Source organism: Anomalospiza imberbis, chromosome 2 (assembly GCF_031753505.1).
Source record: "Anomalospiza imberbis isolate Cuckoo-Finch-1a 21T00152 chromosome 2, ASM3175350v1, whole genome shotgun sequence".
In the NCBI taxonomy this organism is placed as follows: domain Eukaryota; kingdom Metazoa; phylum Chordata; class Aves; order Passeriformes; family Viduidae; genus Anomalospiza; species Anomalospiza imberbis.
In genome coordinates, this window is record NC_089682.1 from 80540000 (window position 1) to 80554623 (window position 14624).

The 14624-nt window shown below is 38.1% G+C and overlaps 1 protein-coding gene and 1 long non-coding RNA gene across 2 annotated transcripts in view; both read left to right on the top strand.

The window, feature by feature from the left end:
- NBEA (neurobeachin) overlaps positions 1–791 on the top strand; it is a 461765-nt gene extending 460974 nt beyond the window's left edge. The window contains exon 59 of the mRNA XM_068181998.1: positions 466–791. The gene's annotated coding sequence lies outside the window, so the exon portion shown is untranslated. The remainder of the gene's footprint in view (positions 1–465) is intronic.
- A 1869-nt stretch (positions 792–2660) lies between these two features.
- LOC137469355 (uncharacterized) lies at positions 2661–9506 on the top strand. The gene is made up of 2 exons (XR_010996455.1): positions 2661–2987; positions 8549–9506. It is a non-coding gene; the product is annotated as an uncharacterized lncRNA (long non-coding RNA).
- Positions 9507–14624: the final 5118 nt, after the last annotated feature.

The window sequence follows — 14624 nt, forward strand, 5'->3', positions numbered from 1 at the left end:
CATTAAGTCTCTCAGCATGGTGTTAAATACAATCTAGTCACAAATTAGAGGCTTTTGTGCACATGCAAACCTTTACATGAGAAATTTGCCATGGGTTACAAGAATAAAAAAATACTCTCACTCTATTGCATTCATAGGTAGGGGTACCCAAACAAGTCAGACTCATAAAAAGACAACAACAACAACAAACAACAAACAACAACAACAACAATAATAATAACAATAATTTAATGTTACTACTATTACTACAAATAATAATAATAATAATAATTGTGCCAAGATATTAAAATTCCTTTGTTTTATTTGTTGATTTGTGCTAATTACATTAGTGTACACCCATCTATTTCAGGGCCTCTTATAGTAAGCAGACAATATACACAGATTTCCAGTTTATGTCACAAGTCTTTTCCAATGCTTCAGCTGCCCACTTCTGTCCCACAGTAAATCTTGCCTTTTTTCTCTCTGGAAATCTGAGCTACTGATCCCAGGGAATCCCTAAGAGCTGCTTGTGGAACATGAAGCAGCTTTGGCCAAACCAGTTAAATACAATGAATCTCTCAGCTAAGGGACATGCAGCTTTAAGGATACAACTGTGCAACTAAAATATGCCTACGATGTAAATAATGCACAGTTATTGGCTGCCTTTCTGCCAGTTCATCCTCAGTTAAGCACTGGACTACAAGTCATTGCCTTCCAGGAGAAATGACACAAGAGCTGCGATGCGTATTCCTCGTCCAGATCCTACCACCATTGAGGAGAATGCTGCTTTCTCTACATGAGCAATAATAAAAGAGAGGCTCAATTTACTGGGAAAGCTTTGTGTAAATAATAATTTGTTGATAGATAACCTTGCAGGTTGTGTGTGTAGACCTAAAAGTGCTGCCTGTGAGCAGCAGTTCTGAAGAACGCTTTTTATAATGCAGTGCATCAACCCTGCTAACAAGCAAGCAGGATGAAGCAAGCCTCATGCTCCCAGGGATAAAAGTATTTGAAGCAGACACAAGGAGCGAAGGGCTGACTTATGACAACATCAAGAAAACCACCTCCTGATACAAGATGTTTAGTACATATGAATATTTCATTTGCATCCTTAAAGCTGCAGTTTATGCTTACAATTTTAGAGGGCTTTACTGTGGACTGGTTTTATTTAAGTGTGTAGGTGTGTTGGGCATGTGGGTGTGTGTGTTACTTCAAAACTCTAAAAATGAATGGACTAAAGCTGGTATTTGAAGCAGAAAAAAAGGACTGGACATTTATATGCCTATGCAATTCAGTATAGTTTATAGACTCCCTAGCATAGTGATTAATTTTGCAACATCTACAGTAAACTTTCAATAACTGAAACCGATAAGAAAAACAAGTCTGGTGATTGCATTTTAATAAAGTTTATAAGCTGTGGCCATATAATTAGTTTACATAAGGATTTACATAGATGAAAATCTGCCAAACAGCTGGCTTGGTTTATGGGTCTGTCCATGGTGAGCAACCACATTTTGGACACTGGAAACAACAATTTTTTGAGATACTGACATGAAAGTGACTCTTAGTTCTTCATCAAAAGAGTACTCAATATTAGTTGGATGTCTTTCTTGAAATCATTGTTATTCTTTTTACACATTTGAAAACTCATTACAACTATCAAGTCTGTCTTTCACAAATTATTGTGATAGTAAATAATCCCATTATTTTAATTAATCCATATATTACTTGCAAACTACTATTTTCCACAGGATAATGTCACAATGAAGACTGTCATAATTTGATTCATTTTTCCTTTTACTATATTGGCCAGTATTTTATAGTTTTAATCAGTTCAAAAAAAAAAAAAAAAAAGGAAAAATCAATAACTCAAAAGATACCCCATCCATACCCTTTAAACTCTTTGAGGTAAACTACAGAATACACTGCCTTGAGACATTTTATATTAGCTGAAAATTTTACCTCAAGCATATACAAGTTAAGTAGTCCCTATCATTTAATTTATATTTTTTCATGGAGGGGTAAGTGACACATATAGTATTTTCACTGGGAACTTCTAGACTAATATAGTTCCACCTTTAAAATTCCTCAGGTAATTTATTTGCCTTGTGTAACAGCATCCCAAGCTAGAGGAATTTCTACAAAGAATCCTCAGCTCGTTTCAGAGGACCAAAATGCCACCAACCAGGGGGCAGAATGAGCTCAGTTTGTCCTGGAGCTGATACACTTACGTCTTTCTCTGGCATGGATAATTTGTCAATGGATGTGAGTTAGCTTGACTGATTAATGAAATTGTTTTTTATATCAGGTGGGCTGGAATTCCTTAAAACAATGACAGCTATGTTACAAGGACTGATTTCACATTTGTATCCCAAACATGCTCAGTTTCCAGGTCAAAATGAGGAGGATTCCCCCTACTGTCTCAGCCTCCACACCCCAAGTTTCGGTGGAAGCACATTGCACATCCCCAGGAGCGGCAGTGCCGCGGGCCAGGCGAGGTGCTCGGCTACACCTGTGCTCCCCCGGACTGCAGGGGAGGCTGGAGGCAGCAGAGGTGTAATCCTGGCTGGGCTGGGCGGGTACTGCTGTCTGAAGCCATCACAGGACTCTGCTGCTGATGTGTGAGAGGCACCAGCTGCTCCCTGTGGCACCAATGGCCCTCATGCATGGGGGCTGAGGCAAGAGGGTCCTGAGTTAAATCCCATTACTACTGACACACCATCTGCTCCTTCAGTTTTATCTGGTTATTAATGCCATACACATCAAGCCAATAGCATGAGAAAGTAGGGGAAGAGGAGCCTGGGCTTCAAACCCCTCCTCTGAGGGAGCCATGTTCTCACTGAAGGCAGGAAGAGAACAGCAATTTTGAGCACATGATGGGGACATTTCATATCAAAAAGTGTGTTCCTTGTGCACTGGATACTTTCTGGAGTTGCCAGGGGCAGGAGAGGGACAACACCTACAGTCCACCTAAACCTTCATTTGCAGCTGGACCTTATTAGACTAAGGTAGTTATGTGTGTTCTGGTAGAGGCTGGCATTTCAACCATGCATTGCAGTAAATGATACAAAACAGCTTTCGTGGATTTACAGGCAGGTACCAAGCCTAGCTCTTCAATAAGACTTACAGGAAGGTACATAGTGGTTGACTGGAAAATATATTATTGGGGAGAAAACCATGAAGACATAAAAGATAATTGTATAAATGTCACAACAGATGAATATACAGCAACATTTTAGACAGAAGAATTTTTATTCCAAAACCCAGAATATATCTTCCAGTTTAATGAGTATCCTAAGTGCCATTTATGATGTATACTGACTGCAGAGCTTTTGCATATGTTCTGGGCTTGTCCAGAGTGACACACAGTTGGTAACAGACAATCATTAGCAAATGCATACAACCCTTTTGCAGCCTAGAACAACTCATTTGCAAGACTGGTTTAGGAGGCACTGTGGTTGCTCTTGTCTAACACTCTCTTCTCAGTGAACTTTAGAATACTTTACCTTAAATTTTTCAGTCTAATATTGATCTCAATGCCTTTTGACACTTGGACAAAGGAGATTTTATGAAAAACTTGGATTTTGAAATGCATCTCATACAATTCTAAATAATGAGTTCAGCTTAGTGTGGTAATAAGTGTAGTAAGTATTATTTTCTGTGATAAAGTAGATCTTCCCTAAGCATGCAAAAACATTATAGAAGAAAAAGTAATTTTTACATGTAAAGTAATTTCTGAGAAGACTCTGGAACTTAAGGGGGATTTTATACAAATACTTTCTCTTTATGTACAGGCAACAGCTAAATAAGGTTTAGAACAACAACAGAAAAAAACCCAGGTTTCACTAGCAATTATTTTTTACTATCTACCGCTTATCCATTTGTGTGCTACTGAGGATTCTTCAATCAATTAGGTCTAAGCTGGTATGTGTAAACTACATCTAAATGTGCAAACACAATATCCTCATTGTTCTGTATTCTCTGACAGTATTCAACCAATTTTAGCTCAAAAACATATTTTTGGTGAAACAACTTTCAACCTCAAGCTCATTTGAAATTCTACCGTTCTTTCTATTTGCACATTTTGTGTAATCTTATTTTTATAATATATTTATTATATAATTCAGGAAAACAGAAACAAAGAAGCTATGCTGCACCCTAAGGTTATTATTGTTCAAAATAGCTGTTACTAGAGAGACCATATCTAATTGTACCTAATAGGTGTAACACAAACTTCAGAAACAAAAAATAAAACCACATAAAATTATTTTTCCATTTGAATAAGTTTTCTAGATTTGGCAAGCCACATGTACTATTGAAAATACTCCAGCTGATGGCCTCTATATTTGTTAGTTATACACCCACAGCTGCAAAGATGTGCTGCATATAAAAAAATTTATTAAACAGGTAAGATTACATGGCTTGGCACTTTTTTTAGCCAAGTTCACTCAAAAGTTGTAAGATCAGTAAATCTACCTAATGATTGGCAGTTGCCTAGAAAAACCCTGTGCAATCTTAATGATTTTATTGCAGAAGTGTAGGGGTTATCAAAAACCACAAAATTTTCATGAAGCTTTTTTCTAGGATTTTTAAAAATTGTTTTCAGGGTGATGGACAATTAAGAGGAGCAAACTCCAAAGTCAGCAAACTAGGATTGTCAGGCAGCAGGTGGATAGTTTATATATTTCTGATTTTCAAAAGACTTTTCCTGGCAATGCTAGATGTGCCAACAGGGCATGAGCTGAGCAGCAACCAGGTCATATGAGACAGCAAACAAACATGGAGAATTTCAAGGTGACAGCCAGGTCCTTCAACAATCCTATTTTCTCATGGTATAAGAATGGACAACCCATCCTTTGGCATGGCTTTCCAAGGCTTTGATAAAATCATCACATTGCCCTCTTCTTAAAGGAAAGGCATCAAGTTGGCCTGAAGAAATTATATAAATCACTGCTGTTCAATATTCTGTTCCCTGAAGCAGGAATATCTAGATGAAAGAAATAGGGAGCAGCACCACCATCATCTGAGTAACACAAGTGCCCCCAGCTTCCTAACAAGTAAAGCCATGTTGCTGACAAGCACCCTATTAGCTCTGTCTTTCAAAGCCTTATCTAGGGAGACTGCTGTGAAATCAGGGAAGAAAATAAGAATTCAGCTGTCATAACAGCCTGAGTGAATCACCTGACTGAACTCTCTATTTTCAGAAACCAGTCACTGTGACTGTGAAGTGGATCTGGAGAGCCCACCTTCATGCCGGTTCCAGCTGATAAGTAGAAAGTGACACTTGGTAATCTTAGGCTAAATGCTTCCCAGAAAGATGATATCTGAAGTAACGAAAGACCAGATGCATTCCTTGATTTCACAAATGAGTTCACTCTTCCTTATCTATCCACTACACTAAAAATCAATGTGCAACTGAGAAAGTGAAGGCTAAAGGGACTCAAGACTTATTACACAAGACACTTAAGCTCAGTGCTATTTATGGTAGAAAATTACATTGACTTACAAGATGGTTGTAAGAAAGCATTTCTTGAAAATTTAAACTTGTTTCATATGTTTCAAAAAATTATCATCACAGAGATCTTATGCAAAAGAAGACTGACAGGTATTCAGATACAAAAGAGATATTTTGAATTGACTTTACCACTACTAAATCTAGTTTACAGTGCTACACTGGCTTATGAGCCTGGTTAAATTCCAGAGGAACACACTTCATGGCAACATTTATCTGTATATCATACTTGATACTTAATTTATCATAGTTTTCTCAGTGTCTTCCAGCAGAGAAGACAACTAGGCTGAAGCCTGAATTTCTAATAAAAGTCTGGTGTCACCCTCCTGAATTAAATCATATAATCATTAGCATTTGAAGTGTACCATCTTGTAAAAAGACCTCCTGAAAACTGAAGCTCAAAGCTCGCTGATTCCTGTCTAGTGTGTCCCCAAAGGAAGGGATTCTAATTGAGGTGAGTTCATGTCTTTGAGCCGCTTACCAACACACAGGTGGGCTTCAAGTCCGTAGGCTGAGACCTGGTCTGCATGGAAAGGCACCCACTAAATCCAGGATATTTTTCACCCAATGCTTCAGCTGTCCAAGATGAGCTATCAGAATCTGTACAGGCCACCAAAGGATACCGTTATTGCAAAAGGAAATATGTAAACAGACACTTGTGGAGAGGGAGCCATTTAAACTGTTGAAATACCTGACTTACGTGTCTAAGATGCTTTATGAGAGAAATCTTTCTGTGGTATTAAATACTTCTTTCTCTCCATCTGTAGCAAATACAGCCGGGGGTGACTGGCTCAGAAGGAAATGCCTCATATCTGTAGAATTTAATGCATTATAACCCAGTGTTGATCATCCAGTCCCTCCTTTCCATTTGATCCTGACAAATTTGGACTCTCCCTGCCCTGCAGGTATGGCTTCTTCTCCTACCTGTCAGGTAAAGTGAATCAGGAAGCAGAAAGAGATACCTTCTCCCTCTTTTTTGTACCCCACTGTCTTCATTCTTGATTAGATGATCTCTTTGGATGCATTAAAGCTTAGTCACACAGTCCAACCATCATCTCTCAGAGCTGTGTTACAGCTATACCCAGAACAGTGTTGGAGCAGATAATGTGTAGAATGGGGGGAAATGAAAGAGAGGAGAAATACAAAGGACCTCAGGAGTGGGAGGAGCTAAAAAACTTGGCATGTTCTGCTGAGAATGGGTTGTCCCCGGGAAACGCAACCTGAGCCACTGGCTGTGTACAAAGTAATGTATCAAGCATCTATGTCAAGTCAGGTAAATACAGGGAGAGGGGGTTTTCTGGTTGGAATTTGATGACGGTAGTTTCAGCATGATTTTCTGTCTCCTGTGGTCCCAAGTGCCTGTAACTGTGATTTTTGTTTGTATGTTGTAAATTAATAAATGGATTTGCATTTTACTGCATCCTGATTTGAATAAAAAGTGATTTCATACAACCTGCCTGTAACAAAGAATCCCTTACATGGGATACAGCAACTGAAACCACAAGATGATGGCTACAGAATAACTGCTAAATTCACCAAAATCATGTTGAAGGTACTCAAAGAGTTCAGCAGCCTTCTGTAAAAGGTGAGCAAGTGGGAATTAAGGTCTGGAGATGAGGTGAAGAAGTGGCTCCTAGATACCAGTAATAGGCAGAAAAAGTCCCTGGCATTCGAGGACCAAGCTTGAGATATGTCCTTAGCTTGTACAATTTCTGATAATTCAAAACTAAATTGAGGTCTTAACACATTGGGGAGTTCAGTGGCTACAGCAGATGTTTGCAGCCAGACCTATGATCTGGTCAGAGGAAGGGAGAAGTGGAATGGAGAGAAGCCTCAGCATGTTCCAACAGGTCTCTGGTCTAAGGACAGGATGCTTATCAAAGGACAAAAATGAATATACAGCATCATGCCCTAATGAGAAATCTGAAAATACCACGTATTTTCTGTATTTTGTAACTGCCTTTTAAACTCAATTGGCTTATGAATCATGCAGCTCTTACAGAATCCCAATTTCTGTTCCTTAGCTATGGAGCACAGATTCAGCAAAGAGATAGAGAAAAAGCAGAATTAATTTGCTAAATAATTTAACTAAGCAGTGTGAGCTAAGTAGGTTCCCACAAAATGAAATTCATTATAGCAAGTGAGCCTTACCCATAGCACAAACACCTGCCTGAAATACCTGAGAAAATCCACAGAGAAAATTTCAAAATCTCCCATGAAACTGTAAAAATTGTCTTTTGAAAACTGTTGTACATTTTATTTGTTAGATTGTGTTTATTTGATTGTCGGGGGAAAGAAAACTGGTTATTAAAACCATTTTATTTTAGTCCAATTTGTTTTATAATTTTACTTTTTCAACAGATGGGGGGGATATATTCCAAACACATAATAGGTTTATCACTTTTCAAATGCAACTGCTGCTAAATCTCTAACATTAGAGTCTTCTCTCAGCTGTAGCATTGTGAACAACAGAATAATTATATTGAGTTTCACAATATGTTTATGACATTTTAAATGAGAAAAAAATTATTTACAATTAGTATATTTACATTAGGGTGTAGGTGTTGTCTGGTAATAATTCAACAAGTATTGTCATCAAAGTAGAATGGTTTGGTGATAATATTCATTAGGCAGAAGGAGCTTCAAAAAATGGTTGTCAACATTTGTTCTTAGTTAAATCTGATACAGAACTGCATAAAAGACCAAAAGCAATATATCACAATTTCTAAGGTTGGTTTGAATTACACTACTGACATTTTATTATATATATTGTGTTGACCAGCTTTAAAAAATTTATGTAGTGTTTGTTTTGGAATGGAGGTAATTTCTGTGGTTATGGATTAGTAGTGCAGCTTGGCTTTTCCCACTCTCTGTTACCCCAGGCTATAGCCAGAGAATAATTTTTGTTTGATATTGCCAACTTGGAATTTATAGGTGCACAGCTCAAACCACCAGTTGCCAGAGGCACTCATAAACCCTTCTTCCTAGCACAAACTATCAATATATAACCTGATCAGGAGCGTGAACTGAAAGTAATGGCTCTTTGTTTCCTTCCAGCTGCAAAGTGCTATTGCCGACCACGCAGGATTTGGATAAGAGGAAAGCAGCGATAGTTACAGTTCTCTGACAGATGCCTCAGCAATTTCAACCTGCTGACATTCAGTGCAATGCAATAGCCCTACTTGGAGCCACTCTACTGAGAAAATCTGGCCAAAACTCACATTTGGTCTGAATGAGACCAGAAAGACTCAGTGTCTAACATGGAACTCTGAAGGAGAGGTAAGTGCGAAGGTCCTCCTCCTCTCCTTCCTCCTTTGTTCAATCTGGACACTTCTGGCAAAGTGGAATTTCTTCTACAAATCACAAATTTTTGGAAGTCTGACAAGCCTGGAAGAAACATCTTTTCATATAGCAATTTTATGAGAGAAAGAAAGCCCATAGATGTGTCTGTAAGGTGCTGATCTGAGATGTGAGGGAGTCTTTAATCCAGAGTATTTTTTAAATGTCAAGAGCATTTTGAGGAAGACTGAGCAGGATCTGATGTCTGGGTGGGTACTGCACAGACTCAGTCATGGAAAGAGTTCACCCTTCATCAAAAATGTTCAAAAGAGGATTTTATTGCACTCCCATGGTAACAAGGAGCCTCTACTAAACCGCAGGACTTATTTAAAAAAAATATTCAAGTATCGGTCCTTTATTCATATCTGCCATGGGAAGACCTTTGCAACATCAATGAAAGCTCAAGTAGGCTACAAAATTTATATTGTATGGAGAGGAGGTTTTTAATAAAGGCATAAAAGGAAAATGGATGCTAAGCATGACAAACATCTGCACAAGAACAAAGAAGGTGAAAACCATCTTCATCTGCCCAGGCCCACAAACGTTGTGTATGCTCTTCCTGCCACAGAAACAGGACACTATAGGCTCAGCTTTCACCTTCTCCAAAGACTTAGCCAGAAATGTGGAAGAGTTGAAAAATACTTCAGATTCTATAATACAGGAGATCATAAAACCAGTAAGAGAGTTTGGAAATTATTTAGATTTATGAGCTGATGGAAATTACTTAGACATCCACACGGTCAGAATCTCTTCCATGAAGTCAAACTGCTTAAAGATCAAAGTATTTGTATCAACATTATCAGCAGGCATCAAAAAAAAAAAAAAAAAAAAAAAGAAGCCACAACATACAACAGATGCTCCTTTGTCTGTCCTCAAATTGTCAAGAGTTAGCATCTTTCAGTGTTATTGGGCAGGGCACACACAACAAACACATGTAATATGGACATGTAGTGTGGTCCTGGGGAAAGGACAAACAAGCATTTGGGTGGAACACCAAAAATGGAAAGAATTGCACACACCTTTGTTGATTTTGTTCCTCATATTTATAATTTGCATGCTACACATACCATTGTATATAGAAGCTCTGAACATTGGGAAGTTTGCACATTTCCAGCAGCGGTGGTGCTAAACAAGCATGACTAAACTAATGCAGAAAATGAAATAAACTACTGATATGCCTACATATGATGTTCTACATCAGGTAGTGTGTCTTCCACAAATTAGAATATCAGGAATGACTCTCTGTAACTTCATGATTCTCACTTCAAGATGTAATCTCTATTGTGACTGTTCATTCTTTCCCATTTTGACCTGATGGTTCATGAAATAAGGATAAATCTGAGGGGATATTAGCATTCCATACTAAATCCTGTACCAACGTATATTTAATATGAACCCAATTCACTCTTTTTTTTTTTCCTTTAGAAGTAATGGGAGGTTTCAATTTCTGAAAGTTGCTATTTCATATACAAGGTTTGCCTTAAAACAGAACCCAACAATTGTTACACAGAAACGTTGTGTTGAGAACTAAGCTTGCTCACAAACAGGTAAACATTGCTGTTACCATCCATTGGCAATGGGGCTCCAGTGATTCCAATGGAAAGAGGAATGCAGCCCTTATCCTGAGAGAACCACTCTCAAACACTTCTGCCCCAGAAAGATTAACCCTTCACAAAGCTTCAGCCTTCTACTTGTAAGCCTCCTTCATTAAATTATTTCCCTGAACTATTTCTCAACTCACTCTCAACACTCTCCCACTCCTTTATTTAACAGGGCAACCTAATGTGAGCAAGATGTTCAGTAAGTCTGGGCTAAGGCAGGACCAAAATGAAAGCCACAGTGAGCTCAGCTGAAAGCAGGAAAAGAAAAGGTTATTTTAAAGAAGCGTTCAGCAAAAAAAAAAAAAAAAATCTCTTTCAGGAGACTCATCACCTGTAAGAGATCTCTGTATGGAGAGGGAGACCCCTTCTCTTATGAAAAGTCTGGCTAGCAGAGGATCCAGTTTACTGTAATAAAAAACTGCAAATCCTTCCCTCTGACCATGGACATTACCTGGTTACACAGGGCTCTACTTGCAGGGTCAAGAACCACAGATTTTCCTTCTGAATGATGGTATACATTGCAATATGTCTTTCAGGGTTTTTTCCCAAGTCCCTTCGCAGATATGAAAATGGGCCTGCCTCCCATGCACCCACTGAGGTCATGGCCAGTTTCATTGTTCCCAGAGAAAGCAGATGCTGAGGGAGAAAGGTAATGGGGGCTGTTCCCAAAGGCCAAAGACAGATCTGAACACAGAAGAAACATTTTGAAGTACAATCTTAAGTAGTATCCTATCATACAGATTTAATGGAAGAAATACTCTCTAGATCTGAACAGCTTTATGTCAGCTTCCCTGGAGATGAGCTTTAATCTGCATTATTTTTTTTTTTTACAGAGATGTTCTTTCAAATAGCAGAGAAAGAAATGCCATTGCCATTTTCTTTTGTGCCCATTCAGCTTTCAGTCTGGGGTGGACATGGGACAGCCTTACCCAAAACAGCCTATTTTCAGTTGGCTCAGGCATGGCTATATGGGCTGCAGCTACATTTATGATTTCCATTCCCACACACCCTCCAAGAATCATCCTTCATGTTACTGTGTCTCTTCACACTGACAGTACTTTGCAGTACAGGGGCACCTTCAACATAAGAACTGTAAAGTATTCTACAATACCAGGCTGCTTATGAATTAAGTCTTGCTTGTGCTGTCAAGCAATTTCTATAGTGAATTACATATCCCTTCCAAGCCCCTAAATAAATTCATGAGACTACAGAAATCATCTTCAAAGATATATGGGATCCCTTGTCTCGCCAGCTCTCTTCCTCCCCTCACAGATGTATGCAGTGTTGATTATTGCCTGTATTAAGACAAGTTATATTTAGTAGACCTGAAGCTGTACACATCTTTAAAGCAGACTGGCTCTGTGTCACTGTGTGAAGAAACTGCTCTACGCAGGCAGTAGTTCACAGTTATTGTTTAGTTCTTTGCTTTCTGTTTTTATATTAAAAAAAAAAACAAAACAAAAACAAAAACAAAAACAAAACTTCCCTGTAAAACTTGGGATGCAATAAAAATGAAGATGAAAGAAAAAAAGAGTTTTTTAAATGGTGAAACCAGTCAGAACCCTGATTAATGGGAAAAATCCCAGCAGAATTGAATTCTTTGATTCTCACATTTCTCTATTAAGAGAGACTTCCCAGGAAGCTCATTCTCACATCAGCAGTGTACCCGATATCCAGGGAGTAAATGAGCAGGAACTCACTGCAGTGCCAGACTTCTATCAGCCATTAGAGCAGTAAGATTTACAGCATGAGGCTGTGTAATAAACCATACCTATGGTGATAAATCAATTCTCAGAAGAGAGAGAAGAATGTGCTCCTATGGACTGATGTGGTTAAAGCACAGGAGCAGACACCAAAAAAAAAGAGCCTTGTGCAAAAAGTAGTTATACCATGATGGTACTGCTGTCTGAGCTCTGTCAATTCATAAAGCATTTTCCTGCATTGTCTGCCTTTTGCGTATGATATTTCCTTTTCTCTGAAGTATTCACGGCTGTGAAGGGCTCTGGCATTCTTAGGTAGGAGGTGCTGTAGAAGCACAGTTTTGTAATAATTTTCTGAATAGTAAAAATGTTTAAAAGATATTTCAGTGTTTTACATTACTGGAACATGGCTGGCAAGAAATATACACTTCTGGGGTGAGGCATAGCAATTATGTTTTAATGCAGAATGGTCTAAAGCTGAAAAGATCACAGTGTGACTCCTTCTAAGTTATGTGATAATCTGGAGCCACACATCTGCAATGGACTTAACAGGAATAAAGTAAGCATCCTGATAATGGATCTTAATCAAATATCATGACCTCACCAGCACATTCTACCCTCCTTAAAAAGGAAGGGAAAGAAATAACCCTACACAGAACCAGAATTTCAGGCACCTATTAGAGAAACTTTACAGCAAAGAGCAAAACCAGATTTTGTTACTGATGAAAATGCAGATCTCATTTACCAGACCTGCAAGAGACAAATCTGAATAGTAAGAAATAACTGTTTAATATCTTCAAACATCTGTTTTTAGCAGCAGATCAATCAAGAAACAGAAGGTGAATGGAAAGAATATGCTGTGACCTATTTGTCCTTGAGAATAGACAATAGAGCAAGAAGCAGAAGGTGCTCAGGTGTGACTCACTTTGCACAACTCAGATGCCACATCCACAGCAGAGATTATTGTCCCCTTCACTGACAAAGGAGATAAACGAGAGTTTCAAGACCACAATTCCTCTCGTTCTAAGGCAAACACTTTAAAAAGAGATCTGCTGGTTTAAAATGCTTGTTTCTCTCTTTTTGTCTATAAAGAGAGTTCAGAGTGATTAACTCAATAAGTAGAGACAGTTTAAGGTGGTATGACAAATCTCATCCCAAAAGTCATACCAAGATGAATTTTCTCTTCCAGATGTCCTGCCACAATAGCACCTGTCTCAATGCTGTGGTAATTCTTTACAGAAATGAAGCTGTTAGGAATAACCTCATATATCTAAAGAAAGGACATTTGAGAATGATGCTTTGACCTCAGAATAGTTTTATACATTTCCATGTATTATTATTTCCATGCTTCTGTTCCAAGCATAAGCCAAAATTGATTGTGAAAATGGTCTTTTGCTTTTTGCACCCAGCTGTTCACACACCTGCATGAAAGCCTCTGCTTTGCATTTGAATTGTAAGTGCATCTGAAATCCTAAGGGATCTGAAACTTGGAAATGGCTGTCATAGAAAAAAACATCCCTGAGAAAACTGCAAACCTTCTCACAATGTTAGTTATGAAACAATGCCTGAATAACAATGGAATTATCAAATTTTGCTGGTATTTTGGCAAACTCTAAAACTTTCAAATTCAAAAATGGGACTGATTATTTACTAACACGCAAGTCATTGGCCAGGACTAGAAAGCATATTTCTTCCTGCTGTTGATAAAATGCAGCAGCACCTTAGGAGAAGGATTGCCTGAACTAAATATTTTTGCAAGAGATAGCAAGACAGGCCTTTAGAGCTTAGCGACATTAAATGCTAACATAATATAAATATTTAACAACCTCTGCTTCTGAGAAAATTCAGTCCACATGAAACATAAATTAGGATAGTGTATCATGAGCCTATTCCAGTATTAGCATTAACGAGATCTAAACTAGCCAACCAAAGCCAAAATAACAAAATAGTTGCTAGAAAACAGCAGCTAATCTATCTGCCATGCTGTCTTCAGCCGTCTTATGAAGGTCTGAGTCCAAGCTGCAGTCAGTGATACTTACCCTAAAGTCAGAGAAGATTAGTAAATCAGGTGTCCTAGTCCACAGTACTGGGCTGAAAGATAAAGTGGAATTCATTTAATCTGTTAATCAGGATTCTAACATTCAAATGCCCTATCCTGAAGCTTTTTCCAACTGACATTGCATTGAATGATAAAGTTAATATCAGTTGACAGTTTGCCAGAAGCCATTAATATAAACTCTCAGTTTTGTTTCAGGGCTTTTAAATTTTGTTGTGGCCTTAGAAGACAAAGAATCCAAGTAAAGAACCACCATGTTCCCTATTTTTTCTTTTTTTTTCTTTTTTTCTTTTAGTAAAATTCTCCTCACACTTTTTTTTTTTTTTTTTTAAGAAGGTAAAATGAAACTAAACCTTTATTTATACAATGCTCTGCACTGGTCTTGGATTTATTTTTGAAAGTTGGTAAACTCTCCTTCCAATTTAAATTGATTAAAT